Source organism: Ambystoma mexicanum, chromosome 6p, assembly GCF_040938575.1.
Source record: "Ambystoma mexicanum isolate Mex_15411 chromosome 6p, UKY_AmexF1_1, whole genome shotgun sequence".
NCBI classification, from domain to species: Eukaryota; Metazoa; Chordata; class Amphibia; order Caudata; family Ambystomatidae; genus Ambystoma; species Ambystoma mexicanum.
The window spans coordinates 252,041,200-252,055,024 of NC_090935.1; the positions used below are offsets into that span (position 1 = coordinate 252,041,200).

The 13,825-nt window shown below is 51.9% G+C and overlaps 1 protein-coding gene across 4 annotated transcripts in view; it reads right to left on the reverse strand.

The window, feature by feature from the left end:
* Window positions 1-13,825, reverse strand: part of MYO5B (myosin VB) — a 1,432,615-nt gene that overhangs the window by 882,571 nt on the left and 536,219 nt on the right. The window lies entirely within an intron of this gene.

Genomic DNA, 13,825 nt, shown 5'->3' on the forward strand with positions numbered 1-13,825 from the left:
TGCTGCCATGTGGGGAATACAAATCTGCTCCACCTGCTACTAGTGCTCTCGCCTTCTCCTTCTCTAATGGCCAGCAGCTGAGGGAGATTTTTATGCCTACCAGTCCTCCTCAGGTGTGGGTCATTCCTCCTGATGGACTGCAACCTGCAGTCTTGCTCCTCTGCAGTCCTCTTCCTCATTCCAGTACTCTGAGGAATTATGGGACTTGTAGTTCCCAACATCACGTTTGTTTTTAACAGTGAAATTAACCTCATTATGTTCACTACTATTCTCAGATATATTCCCTCATGGAATCCCATAATGGTCACACAATGTTTGAAGGAAGGAGCATAGTCTGGGATGTTTGCTTGTACGTGTAAGGAATGAGCATAGTGCAGGGGATTCTGTATATGAGGAAGGACCATAGTCTATTTGGGGAAGTAGTGTGTTACAAGGAGTTCATATGTGCTGGAAGAGGGGGGACATGCTGCAGGGGCACCTTGTGTTTACTTGAGGACTAAGAGGCCTGCTGCAGAAAGTTCTTTGTGTACTTGAGGAGGAAAAAGCATGATGCAGGGATTGCTTTTGTGGACTTGAGGAAGAAGGATCACGATGAAAGGAATCCTATTGTGCACTTGTGGAGAAAGGAGCATAGTGTGGGGATTCTTGTGTGTACTTGGTGAGGAAGGAACATGCTAAATGGAGTTCTTTTGCGTACTTGGTGAGGAAAAAGCATGGTCCAGGTGGTTCTTCTGTATACTTGAAGAGGAAAGAGCACAGTGCAGGGTGTACTGTTGTGTACCTGGGAAGGAAGGCGCATGATGGAGTTTCTTGTGTGTACTTGAGGAAGGGGCATGATGCAGGGCACTCTTGTGTGCACTTGTGGAGAAAGGGGCATAGTGTTATGGTTCTTGTGTGTACTTGGGAAGGAAGGGAGTTTTTTGTGTACATGAGGAGGAAGTAGCTTGATGACGGGTGGTTCTTTTGTGTACTTTTGGGGGAATGGGCACAGAGTAGGGGTTCTTCTGTATAGTTGGGAAGGTAGGAGCATAGTGCCGGTTTTTGTGTGTACATGAGGAGGAAATAGCCTGGGGGGTTATTTTGTGTACTTATGAAGTGAGGAGCATGGTGTGGGGTTTTTCTGTGTACAGGAGAAGGAAGGAGCATGATGACGGGGGTTCTTTTGTGTCCTTGGGGAGGAAGGAGCATAGTGGGGGGGCTCTTGTGAGTGCTTGAGGAGGAAGAGCACTGTTCGTTTATCTGCTGGGGAATTGGGAGATGTGCTAGGCTAGGGCAGGAGGCACATGTCACCCAAGGTTCTGCTGTGGAGGAGGGTAGTTGCAACAGCGGTTCTTTCGGCTGCTGGGGGATTGGGAGATGTGCTAGGGGCACATGTCACACAGTGTTCTGCTGTGGAGGAGGGTAGTTGCAACGGTGGTTCTTTCAGCTGCTGGGGAATTGGGAGATGTGCTAGGCTAGGGCAGGAGGCACATGTCACCCAAGGTTCTGCTGTGGAGGAGGGTAGTTGCAACAGCGGTTCTTTCGGCTGCTGGGGGATTGGGAGATGTGCTAGGGCAGGAGGCACATGTCACACAGTGTTCTGCTGTGGAGGAGGGTTGTTGCAACAGCGGTTCTTTCGGCTGCTGGGGGATTGGGAGATGTGCTAGGATAGGGCAGGAGGCACATGTCACTCAGGGTTCTGCTGTGGAGGAGGGTAGTTGCAACAGTGGTTCTTTTGGCTGCTGGGGGATTGGGATATGTGCTAGGGCAGGAGGCACATGTCACACAGGGTTCTGCTGTTGAGTAGGGTAGTTGCAACAGCGGTTCTTTTGGCTGCTGGGGGATTGGGAGATGTGCTAGGCTAGGGCAGGAGGTACATGTCACCCAGGGTTCTGCTGTGGAGGACGCTAGTTGCAACAGTGGTTCTTTCGGCTGCTGGGGGATTGGGAGATGTGCTAGACTAGGGCAGGAGGCACATGTCACCCAGGGTTCTGCTGTGGAGGAGGGTAGTTGCAACAGCGGTTCTTTCGGCTGCTGGGGGATTGGGAGTTGTGCTAGGCTAGGGCAGGAGGCACATGTCACCCAGGGTTCTGCTGTGGAGGAGGGTAGTTGCAACAGCGGTTCTTTCGGCTGCTGGGGGATTGGGAGATGTGCTAGGGCAGGAGGCACATGTCACCCAGGGTTCTGCTGTGGAGGACGCTAGTTGCAACAGTGGTTCTTTCGGCTGCTGGGGGATTGGGAGATGTGCTGGGCTAGGGCAGGAGGCATATGTCACCCAGGGTTCTGCTGTGGAGGAGGGTAGTTGCAACAGCGGTTCTTTCGGCTGCTGGGGGATTGGGAGATGTGCTAGGGCAGGAGGCACATGTCACCCAGGGTTCTGCTGTGGAGGAGGGTAGTTGCAACAGCGGTTCTTTCGGCTGCTGGGGGATTGGGAGATGTGCTAGGGCAGGAGGCACATGTCACACAGGGTTCTACTGTGGAGGAGGGTAGTTGCAACAGCGGTTCTTTCGGCTGCTGGGGGATTGGGAGATGTGCTAGGGCAGGAGGCACATGTCACCCAGGGTTCTGCTGTGGAGGAGGGTAGTTGCAACAGTGGTTCTTTCGGCTGCTGGGGGATGTGGGAGATGTGCTAGGCTAGGGCAGGAGGCACATGTCACACAGGGTTCTGCTGTGGAGGAGGGTAGTTGCAACAGCGGTTCTTTCGGCTGCTGGGGGATTGGGAGATGTGCTAGGCTAGGGCAGGAGGCACATGTCACCCAAGGTTCTGCTGTGGAGGAGGGTAGTTGCAACAGTGGTTCTTTCGGCTGCTGGGGGATGTGGGAGATGTGCTAGGGAAGGAGGCACATGTCACCCAGGGTTCTGCTGTGGAGGAGGGTAGTTGCAACAGCGGTTCTTTCGGCTGCTGGGGGATGTGGGAGATGTGCTAGGGCAGGAGGCACATGTCACACAGGGTTCTGCTGTTGAGAAGGGTAGTTGCAAGAGCGGTTCTTTCGGCTGCTGGGGGATTGGGAGATGTGCTAGGATAGGGCAGGAGGCACATGTCACTCAGGGTCTGCTGTGGAGGAGGGTAGTTGCAACAGCGGTTCTTTTGGCTGCTGGGGGATTGGGAGATGTGCTAGGGCAGGAGGCACATGTCACACAGGGTTCTGCTGTGCAGGAGGGTAGTTGCAACAGCGGTTCTTTTGGCTGCTGGGGGATTGGGAAATGTGCTAGGGCAGGAGGCACATGTCACCCAGGGTTCTGCTGTGGAGGAGGGTAGTTGCAACAGTGGTTCTTTCGGCTGCTGGGGGATGTGGGAGATGTGCTAGGGCAGGAGGCACATGTCACAATGTGTTCTGCTGTTGAGGAGGGGAGTTGCAACAGCGGTTCTTTTGGCTGCTGGGGGATTGGGAGATGTGCTAGGGCAGGAGGCACATGTCACACAGGGTTCTGCTGTGGAGGAGGGTAGTTGCAACAGCGGTTCTTTCGGCTGCTGGGGGATTGGGATATGTGTTAGGCTAGGGCAGGAGGCACATGTCACCCAGGGTTCTGCTGTGGAGGAGGGTAGTTGCAACAGCGGTTCTTTCGGCTGCTGGGGGATGTGGGAGATGTGCTAGGGAAGGAGGCACATGTCACACAGGGTTCTGCTGTGGAGGAGGGTAGTTGCAACAGTGGTTCTTTCGGCTGCTGGGGGATTGGGAGATGTGCTAGGGAAGGAGGCACATGTCACTCAGGGTTCTGCTGTGGAGGTGGGTAGTTGCAACAGCGGTTCGTTCGGCTGCTGGGGGATGTGGGAGATGTGCTAGGGAAGGAGGCACATGTCACACAGGGTTCTGCTGTGGAGGAGGGTAGTTGCAACAGTGGTTCTTTCGGCTGCTGGGGGATTGGGAGATGTGCTAGGGCAGGAGGCACATGTCATCCAGGGTTCTACTGTGGAGGAGGGTAGTTGCAACAGCGGTTCTTTCGGCTGCTGGGGGATGTGGGAGATGTGCTAGGCTAGGGCAGGAGGCACATGTCACACAGGGTTCTGCTGTGGAGGAGGGTAGTTGCAACAGCGGTTCTTTCGGCTGCTGGGGGATGTGGGAGATGTGCTAGGGAAGGAGGCACATGTCACATAGGGGTCTGCTGTGGAGGAGGGTAGTTGCAACAGCGGTTCTTCCGGCTTCTGGGGGATTGGGAGATGTGCTAGGACAGGAGGCACATGTCACCCAGGGTTCTGCTGTGGAGGAGGGTAGTTGCAACAGCGTTTCTTTCAGCTGCCCTGTGGGGAAGAAGATCAGTAGTGTCTGTCATGTGCTGAGCTGAGGCGGTGCATGGCACCGGGCTGTTTAGTGTGGTGGTGGAGGGGGGCGAAGCCACGGGCAGGGGTTTGGAGAAGGGTGTACATGACTTTAGGAGTTCTAATGTGCTCTGGAGCGTGGTTGGAGCATGCCACTGGGAGGGGCCATCAGTGCTCTGAGAGTAAACACGCACATAGGGAAATCAGTGTAGATTCACATCCAGAACAGGTCTGCAGCCCTCCCCCCAAAAGGAACCAGGGTGTCATCAACGAACATTTCTCATTCTCTCATCCATTCATGTTTTCTGTTTACTGTAAACTGCTGCAGCTCGCCTGCGGCAAAGCTGTCTAAGCAGCTGGAAGAGCAGCCATTGCCAAAACACACGTGCATTATTAAAGGGGCTGATTCTGCGCAAGGCCCCTGCCTTCGGGATCCAGAGCGCTGCTGCCTGGGAACTCCCTGTGACCATCAGCTCTGCCCTTGCATTGCACCCTCTGGCACCACTGCTCCAGCAGCACTGCAAGCAATCACTCAAAGGCTGCCCTCCGTGTGACTCATGCACCGGAATCGCCCACTTGTACTCCTGTGCTGTGGCAGCCGTCAGAGGATTACTTTGCGCCATTCCTGCCCAGCAGGGCTTGCCACTGGGCCCCAGCAGACCAGTCATTTCGAGATTGGAGTCAGTCACCCACCATGGGCGCATTATACCTGTGCGGACATGTCTGACTTGGCTCCCAGGACCAAGGATTAACTTAGATGGCCGGAGACCCCAACTGTGCATCGATGTGCCACTCTGACCCCCACCTGCACGTCCCAGCCTAACGAACATAGATGCCACCCCACAATGGGTTACTGTAGACGCCTGCAGTGAAGTCTGACCCTTGATGCGAATTACTATGTGTATTTATCCTACACCACCATCTACTATCCCTCTGTTTGTCACCTGCCAGCCTACTCCTGTCTTCACCCGTTTCTCCATTCTGAGCTCTGAGGTGGTATGTTCTGCATTAAGTGCATGCAGAACATGCCACACGTGCAGAAGATACTGTGCATGCAGACGGTAAAGTGCATGCAGAAGATGATGTGCATGCAGAATATGCCACATGTGCAGAAGATACTGTGCATGCAGAACATGCTACGTGTGCAGAAGATACTGTGCATGCAGAAGATACTGTGCATGAGAAGATACTGTGCATGCAGAGGATACTGTGCGTGAAGAAGATACTGTTCGGACAGAAGATACTGTGCATGCAGAACATGCCACACGTGCAGAAGATACTGTGCATGCAGAAGATACTGTGCATGCAGAACATGCCACGTGTGCAGCAGATACTCTGCATGCAGCAGATACTGTGCATGCAGAACATGCCACACATGCAGAAGATACTGTGCATGCAGAACATGCCACTTGTGCATAAGATACTATGCGTGCAGAAGATACTGTGCATGCAGAACATGCCACACATGCAGAAGATCCTGTGCATGCAGAAGATACTGTGCATGCAGAACATTTCACACGTGCAGAAGATACTGTGCGTAAAGAAGATACTGTATATGCAGAACATGCCACATGTGCAGAAGATACTGTGCATGCAGAAGATATCGTTCATGCAGAACATGCCATGTGTGCAGAAGATACTGTGCATGTAGAAGATACTGTGCATTCATAACCATGCCACGTGTGCAGAAGATACTGCGCATGCAGAAGATACTGTGCATGCAGAACATGCTACGTGTGCAGAAGATACTGTGCATGCAGAAGATACTGTGCGTGTGAAGATACTGTGCATGCAGAGGATACTGTGCGTGAAGAAGATACTGTTCGGACAGAAGATACTGTGCATGCAGCACATGCCACACGTGCAGAAGATACTGTGCATGCAGAAGATACTGTGCATGCAGAACATGCCACACATGCAGAAGATACTGTGCATGCAGAACATGCCACTTGTGCAGAAGATACTATGCGTGCAGAAGATACTGTGCATGCAGAACATGCCACACATGCAGAAGATACTGTGCGTGCAGAAGATACTGTGCATGCAGAACATGCCACACGTGCAGAAGATACTGTGCGTGAAGAAGATACTGTATATGCAGAACATGCTACATGTGCAGAAGATACTGTGCATGCAGAAGATACCGTTCATGCAGAACATGCCACGTGTGCAGAAGATACTGTGCATGTAGAAGATACTGTGCATTTATGACCATGCCACGTGTGCAGAAGATACTGCGCATGCAGAAGATACTGTGCATGCAGAACATGCCACGTGCGCAGAAGATACTCCGCATGCAGAAGATACTGTGCATGCAGAACATGCCACGTGTGCAGAAGATACTGTGCATGCAGAAGATAATGTGCATGCAGAAAATGCTAAGCATGCAGAAGATACTGTGCATGCTCAACATACCACGGGCGCAGAAGATGCAAACTTTAGCAAAGTGGTTTGTCCTGTATGTGGCTCATTAGAAAACATCAAACCAAAATAGACAATAAATACTGGTCACTTTAGATCCAGGACCCTGATCTTGTGCTTCTCCGTAAAGTTTGGCAAGGGCCCACAGTGCCCTCTGTTCACTTTCTCCTTTCCCCTTGTAAGTGTGGAAACTGTGCCTGTAGTGCCGCTGTGCCTACGACCCGAGACTACAAATGGCAGCGTCACGAAAGGAGCGATTACACGTGCTTGATAACCAGAGCTGATAAATGTCAAGAAGTGGTGCATTCTCTATGTATTTAATTGGGACTGGAAGTATCAAAATTGTCTAGGGAGCTTCCTACAAGAGAGGAGCAGCCTAATTGAAATTAGCCATTTCATTAATATTAGCGCGATAGCGTGCATTTTGTGCCAGTATGTTAAACGCTCGTCACGGTGCAGCAGCATCGATTTCTGAAATCATATTTTCCTCGCTTTTCCATCACTCCTTCCATTTATTAGCCGTTATTAATGAGATTGTGGGGTTGGAGACTGCAGGCATCGGTGAGCTTTACGCGGCCTCGCCGATAGCGTCGTCTTTAATAAGACACTTGTTCTTTGCCCGACAATCGTCCTACTGAAGTGAAATGACTGTACGTGATCACCATGCCAAGGCAAGGTGGCAGCTGACGATCGGCTCGCGCAGGAGGGGCATGCGGAGCTGTGTGCTACAGGTGCCTCTTCCACAGAGTCCCACCGGCAGCCCTGCTCCTGGATGTGTGTCAGATCTTGTGATGCTGATGTCGCCTTGGGGTCACAGAGGTAATGCCCTCCTCACCCCAAGGAGAGACCTCCCCTACAGAGTAGCACTAGATAGCGGTATCCTCGCAAGCCCAGGCAATGGGAAAACACTGAACAATTATATTAATAAAGGGTATTTGGTAATACTAACTGTGACGTCCCAAGTGTTCACTGGGCATGCGCGAGCCTCGTTTGGGCCCGCGCATGCGTAATGGAATAAAGGAAGTCCGTGCAGCATTTGCCGCCGGGTGATGCAACCGGCAACATCGCGTCCTGCATCTCTGTGTATGACTGTGTGTGTGTGCATGTATGAGTGGCTCCCCATACACCGCTGGGCCACACAACAACTGCCGACGAGGCGGGATGCTGCACGAGCGCTCGCGAAACACATATGGCATGTTTTAGCAGCGACGTCACGGCAGATGAGTCACGGACCCGGCGGGTGCATTCCGGCGACGTTCTAGAAGCAGGAGCACAGTGGTAGCAGCCTGAGAAGGTGCTCGTGCGCCACTGGCTCCATTTCTACTAAATTTTTGGAACTTCTGGCTATCCTCCACACACAGAGGATGGCCCATTGAAGACAGGCACCACATGAAGGGGATCTGAAAGCTGCAAAATGAAACAAGGGGGCCACCCCACGCAGTAAGAGAAGTGAAGGTACGTGCACTACCATCCAGAGTCAGGTTTGCGGCCTCCAGCCCATCAGGAGGTGCCTGTGCGACCTGTGAACATGACAGACAGTGAAGGAGAGGCAGAAACTGCAGCGGTGGCGGCGAGAGCACAACAGGGAGCCTTGTTACCTATGCAAGAATTTGATGTGTCAGGCCCCCCTTCGAAATTGGGCCCAAGATGGCGGCTTTGGATCAAAAAACTGGATATGTACTTTACAGCAACGGGGATTAATGATGACAATGCAAAGAGGGCCACCTTGTTATATTCGGCAGGCCTTGAGGTTTTACGCATTTACGAGTCCCTCAACTTGCAGGTAGGCACATACGCCGAGGTGAAGAAGGCGCTGGAGAACTATTTCATACCGCTCTCAAATGTCCACTACGAGAGGTTCCTCTTCTGCGGGGAAAAGCAGAGAGAGGAGGAGTCGCTCGACCAGTTTTGTGCCCGGCTTCGAATGATGGCCACCACTTGTCGATGGGACAATGATGAGTGCATGGTACGTAATCAGGTTCTACAGGGTTGCAGCTCCAGCAAACTGCAGAGACAAGTGTTAAGAGAACCAGGCTGGTCCCTGCAGCAGATATTGGACAGTGGCAGAACATTTGAGCTGGCCGAGTCCAGAGGTGCGAAAATGGACACGGCGGTGCATCCAGGAACATCGGAGGAAGCGTTCGCCATGGGGAAACGGTCGATGTCAAGAGACAAGTGGGGGCAGAGAAAGCAGGAAATTCGCTCTACTGCGGGGTCTGTTGGCATTTGCCAGCAGTGCGGATATGATCTGCCCCACTCAGAGGAATGTCCAGCCAAAGATAGGTCGTGTGGCAGATTCAATGGACCTGGCCATTATGCCCGAATGTGTCACGCCCCCGCCCTGGTGTCAGTGCAGAGAGGCCCAGCCAGAGCACGTGGCGGTGGCTCGAGGAAAATGCGAAGCATCGCAGCATTGGAGCAGGAGATACAGTGGCTGCAAATGGCAGAAGAGGAGGAGGAGGAAGAAGAAGTATTCTTCATCTCGAACATTGCTTCAGGTGCCAAGAACAAGAGACAGCCTAAGTGCATAGTGGACATCCAGGGGGTGCCGACGCAAGTGCTCATCGACACAGGTGCATCGGTCTGTGTGCTGGCTGCAGACCACTATCAGCGGATTCCGGGACCTCCGGCGCTAAGCACATCAACTGCCAAGATCTTTACGTTTGGAGGGGATACCCCCCTTCCAATTGATGGTGTGTTCATAGCGCCCGTGTCCAAGGAAGGTAAGAACATAAAGGCACGTTTCTTCGTTACGGACGTGAGCCGCCACTCGTTACTCAGCTGTGCAGCGTCCGAGGCCCTGAATTTGGTCCATTTTACGATGGCAGTTTATAAAATGGACATCGAGGTGCTGTTAAACAAATTTACAGGCATTTTTGAAGGGGTCGGAAAGTTAAAAGCACCACCGGTGCGGCTGCACATTGATAATACAATCAGGCCAACCGCACTTAAGCACAGGCGGATTCCGTTCCACCTGAGAGAAAAGGTGGAAGAGGAGCTTCGCTCGCTGGTTAACAATGACATAATTGAAAGGGTGGAAGGGCCGACACCCTGGGTATCCCCCATAGTAGTGGCGCCAAAGCCGAAGCAGCCAGGGGCTGTGAGAATTTGTGTGGACATGCGTCTCCCCAACGCCGCAATTAAGAGGGAGAGGCACCTTACGCCAACGCTGGACGATATTATAGGCGAACTACAGGGAGCGAAAGTATTTTCGAAATTAGACCTACGAGCGGGCTATCACCAGCTTGAGCTCCACCAAGACTCTAGGTCATCACCGTCTTCACGACGCACGAGGGGCTTTACCAATTTAAACGTCTGAGTTTTGGCATCTCCTCAGCGGCGGAGGTTTTTCAGAACACTATAAGAGGAGCACTCGCAGGCCTAAAAGGGGTGTTGAACATAAGTGACGACATCTTGGTGTTTGCGGACACAGAAGCCGAGCACATGAGAAGGCTCGAGAGCACACTCAAGAGGTTGCACGACCTAGGCCTCACCTTGCACCGCCAGAAATGTGAGTTCCTCAAAGATCGGATTGGCTTCTTTGGTTTCAGATTTCACGCAGCGGGAGTGTCACCGGACCCGGAGAAGATCAGGGACATTCGAGAGGCAGCGGCGCCAACATCCCCCACGGAGGTAAGAAGCTTCCTGGGGGATGGTGAACTATTGTGGACGCTTTATCAAGGGCCTCGCCTCCTTATCAGAGCCCCTCAGAGCATTGACCAGAAGCAATGCAGTGTGGAAGTGGGAAGGCAAGGAGCAGGAGGCATTTCAAGCCCTCAAAATGCCCTGTCGGATGGGGACACTATGGCCTACTTTAACCCCGCCGTAGAGTCAGAGATTGTCATTGATGCCAGTCCGGTGGGAGTGGGGGCAGTGCTTTTGCAGCCGGTGTCATGATGCCTACCTCCAAGGAGCCAGGTCTGACCCAGCAACCCCAGAGGCAGGCATCATTTCCCCCAGGGAAGTGCCAGCGGGCCCAAGCTGGGGCCCTTTGGACACAGTCCTGGCGCCTTAGGCGCCAGGCTCATGTTGGACCCCTGTCCTGGCGCCTTAGGCGCCAGGCTCATAAAGCTAGACATGTGTTCAAGTGTTTTAATGTGCACTTACCTGATGCAGACCATGCTGCCACATCCAGGCCCTCTTGAGGCCTGAATGGAACTACTTTACCTGTGGGACTACTTTCCCTGGGTGTGGTCGGGGAAGGATACATACCTGGAACTTCTTCCAAAGCTATTTAAACCACACCCGATCAGCAACTCACGCTTCGCCTTGTTCTGCTCCTCGCAGCTGGACGCTCACCGTGTCAGCTCCTGCTTCTGAACTTCAGCCACGCCTGTCAGCATCCTGGGTCACCTTCTAAGAGAGAATTGGAGAGAAAGAAGACCTTACCTGCTAAAGCTGCGTCACGGAGACATCACACCGACGATCCTGAAAGGGAGGACAACATTTTTAAAAGCATTTCGCTACGATCGCTGCAGCGCTGCATTTCACTCACCTTTCCTGGGCACCTCCATCTTCTGCAGCGATCTTCCGGATCCGCAGCCACTTCCCAGAGCCTAGAGAGAAAAAGACAAGAACACAAGGTGAGAGAAGGAAGGGAATAGGAAAAGCTCAGTTTCCTTCTAAGACTTACCTGTTGGGTCATTCCCATTTCATTTCGGCTCCTGCCGCTTCCTGGCATTCCGGACCCCGGCCCTATGGGGAAAAAAGACAAACACATTGAATGAGCGAATGCAAAGACATTACCCAAACGCTCATCCAGAACTTACCTGTCATTTACTGGAACTGCACGTTTCACTTCGGGTCGGCGCCATATCTCCGGCATTCCGAACCCCGGCCCCTAAGGGGAAAAAGACATAAGCGTTAGCGCTTGCTGCAATAAGACAATGAACATTATTATTAAGCTTGAACTTTTGAACTTGCTACAAAACTCTTACAGCGCCTTACCTGAATAGTCAAGCTTATTTGAACTCCCATCAAACCTCAATCCAGTGAAGTAACTGGGTTTCAACGCGCCCCTGCATCAGAAGCAGGATGGAGAGCTCATCCTTCCTGACCCTAAGGTGAGACTTCACGGGGAATCAAGGAAGGGTATCGTGGAGGGTTGGAAGGGAGTGGGAGGCTTGAGCATTATTCCGTCAGTAGGTAATACTCCCTTTTCACGCACAGGGGAATATTCCTGCGAGCCACTGAGTCCATCTTCAGAGTCCTGCGCTTCACCATTGAAGAAGCATCAGCACTCGAAGCCAGACCTGCGCCTCCGTGGGAATCAGGTGAGCGTGACAGAACGCGAAGCCTACCCACAATTTCCCACCGGGGCGCTATGGAGACTTCCGAGACAGATCAGCTGGCCCAGCTTTTGGGGGAATTACAGGCAGAAGTGCACTCAGCCCGCCAGGAGACTAACGCTCTCAAAAGAGAACTGATCCTATCCAAGGAAAGAACAGATGACCTGGCCAAAAGGTTATTGCAGGCCCAGGCAGGGCACACTCCTTTACCTAATTCCAGAGGTACTTCCACATCAATGGGTTTGAATAACCCGGTACAAATCAATCTACCTGAACACATGCCTTTGGCCCCGCCAGAACGTTTTGCGGGGGATCCCAAGAAATATGCCGTCTTTATGAACCAATGTCGTTTACACTTTCTATGCAGACCCGGGGCCTTCCCTAACGATCAGACCAAGGTAGCCTTTATACTATCTTACCTCAGTGGCAGTGCTGCCGATTGGTCTATTCCATTGGTAAATCAGGATGATCCCATTCTCCAGAATTTTCAGGGTTTCCAGGCCAGCATGGAAAGATTGTTTGCTCGACACTCTCAAGAACAGGCCCTTGATAACGAACTGCTATCCTTACGACAAGGTAATCAGGATCTCCTGTCCTACGTTGCCACCTTTAATAGACTGGTTGTGGAAACTGGATGGCCAGAAAACAAAAGGATCACATTGTTTCATCGAGGCCTGCGCGGAGAGCTTAAGGATGTTCTAGCTCAGATAGTAGATCCACCCCAGGTCTGCGCAGACTACATAGACTTGGTGGTTCAACTTGATCACAGACTTCAAAACAGAAAAGCAGATCGGTTCAAGTACGAAACCCGAGTACCGATCAAAACCCACGCTAACTCCAAGAGTACCGACGTATCCGAACCTATGCAAATCGGCGGTGTTAAAGGACCATTAACGCAGAAGGATTGAGAGAGAAGGCGGCAAAAGCAACTTTGCCTGTATTGCGGGACTTCCGGTCACTTTCTTCGAAATTGTCCGGTTAAATCACCTAAGAAGGTGGTTGGAGCCACTGATAACGATTTATTGACACCTGATTCGGGAAACGACCTAGCCCGACAAGCGTAGGGGTCCGCTTGCCGAGCTTGAAAACAAACTCTTTGACCTCGCATTTTGTCATGCCAATGGTGCTCGTGGACCCAAAACAGCCTCAGCTGTTGCATGCTATAAAAGCATACATCGACAGTGGAGCTATTGGTAATTACATAGACCGTGAATTGGCTTCCAGGATTAAGCTCCCTCTCCGCCCGAAAGTAACCCAAGATGTCATTACTACAGTAGATGGAACCGAAATAGCCTCAGGGCCTGTAACGCATTCCACTGTTGAAATGACACTGGTGGGTCAGGATGGACATCGGGAAGCAACCGTGTTTGATGTGATCAAGGCCCCACAATTTCAAGTAATTCTTGGAATTCCTTGGTTAGAAACACATAATCCCAGAATTGACTGGCGAGCAAAGAAGATAAGTTTTCCTGATTGTGAACCAACTTGTTACCCAAGAAATCCAGTTATGGGTCTAGCCTCAGCAACTTCCCCCCATGTACAGCTACCGTCAGAATACCAAGAATTCCAAGACGTTTTTCAGAAGGAACAGGCTAACACGTTACCTCCCCATCGGTCTTATGCTTGCCAAATCGATCTGGTACCCAATGCTCAACTACCTTGTAGTAGGATTTATGCTCTTACGGAACCTGAGAACCTACATTTGCGTCAGTATTTAGATCAGTACCTAGCCAATGGTTTTATTCGCCCGTCCAAGTCTCCTGTCTCCTCAGCTCTGTTCTTCGTGCCGAAAAAAGAGGGCGACCTTAGAACATGTATAGACTATAGCGCCCTAAATCAAATAACGATTAAGAATCGTTACCTTCTGCCCCTGATCCCT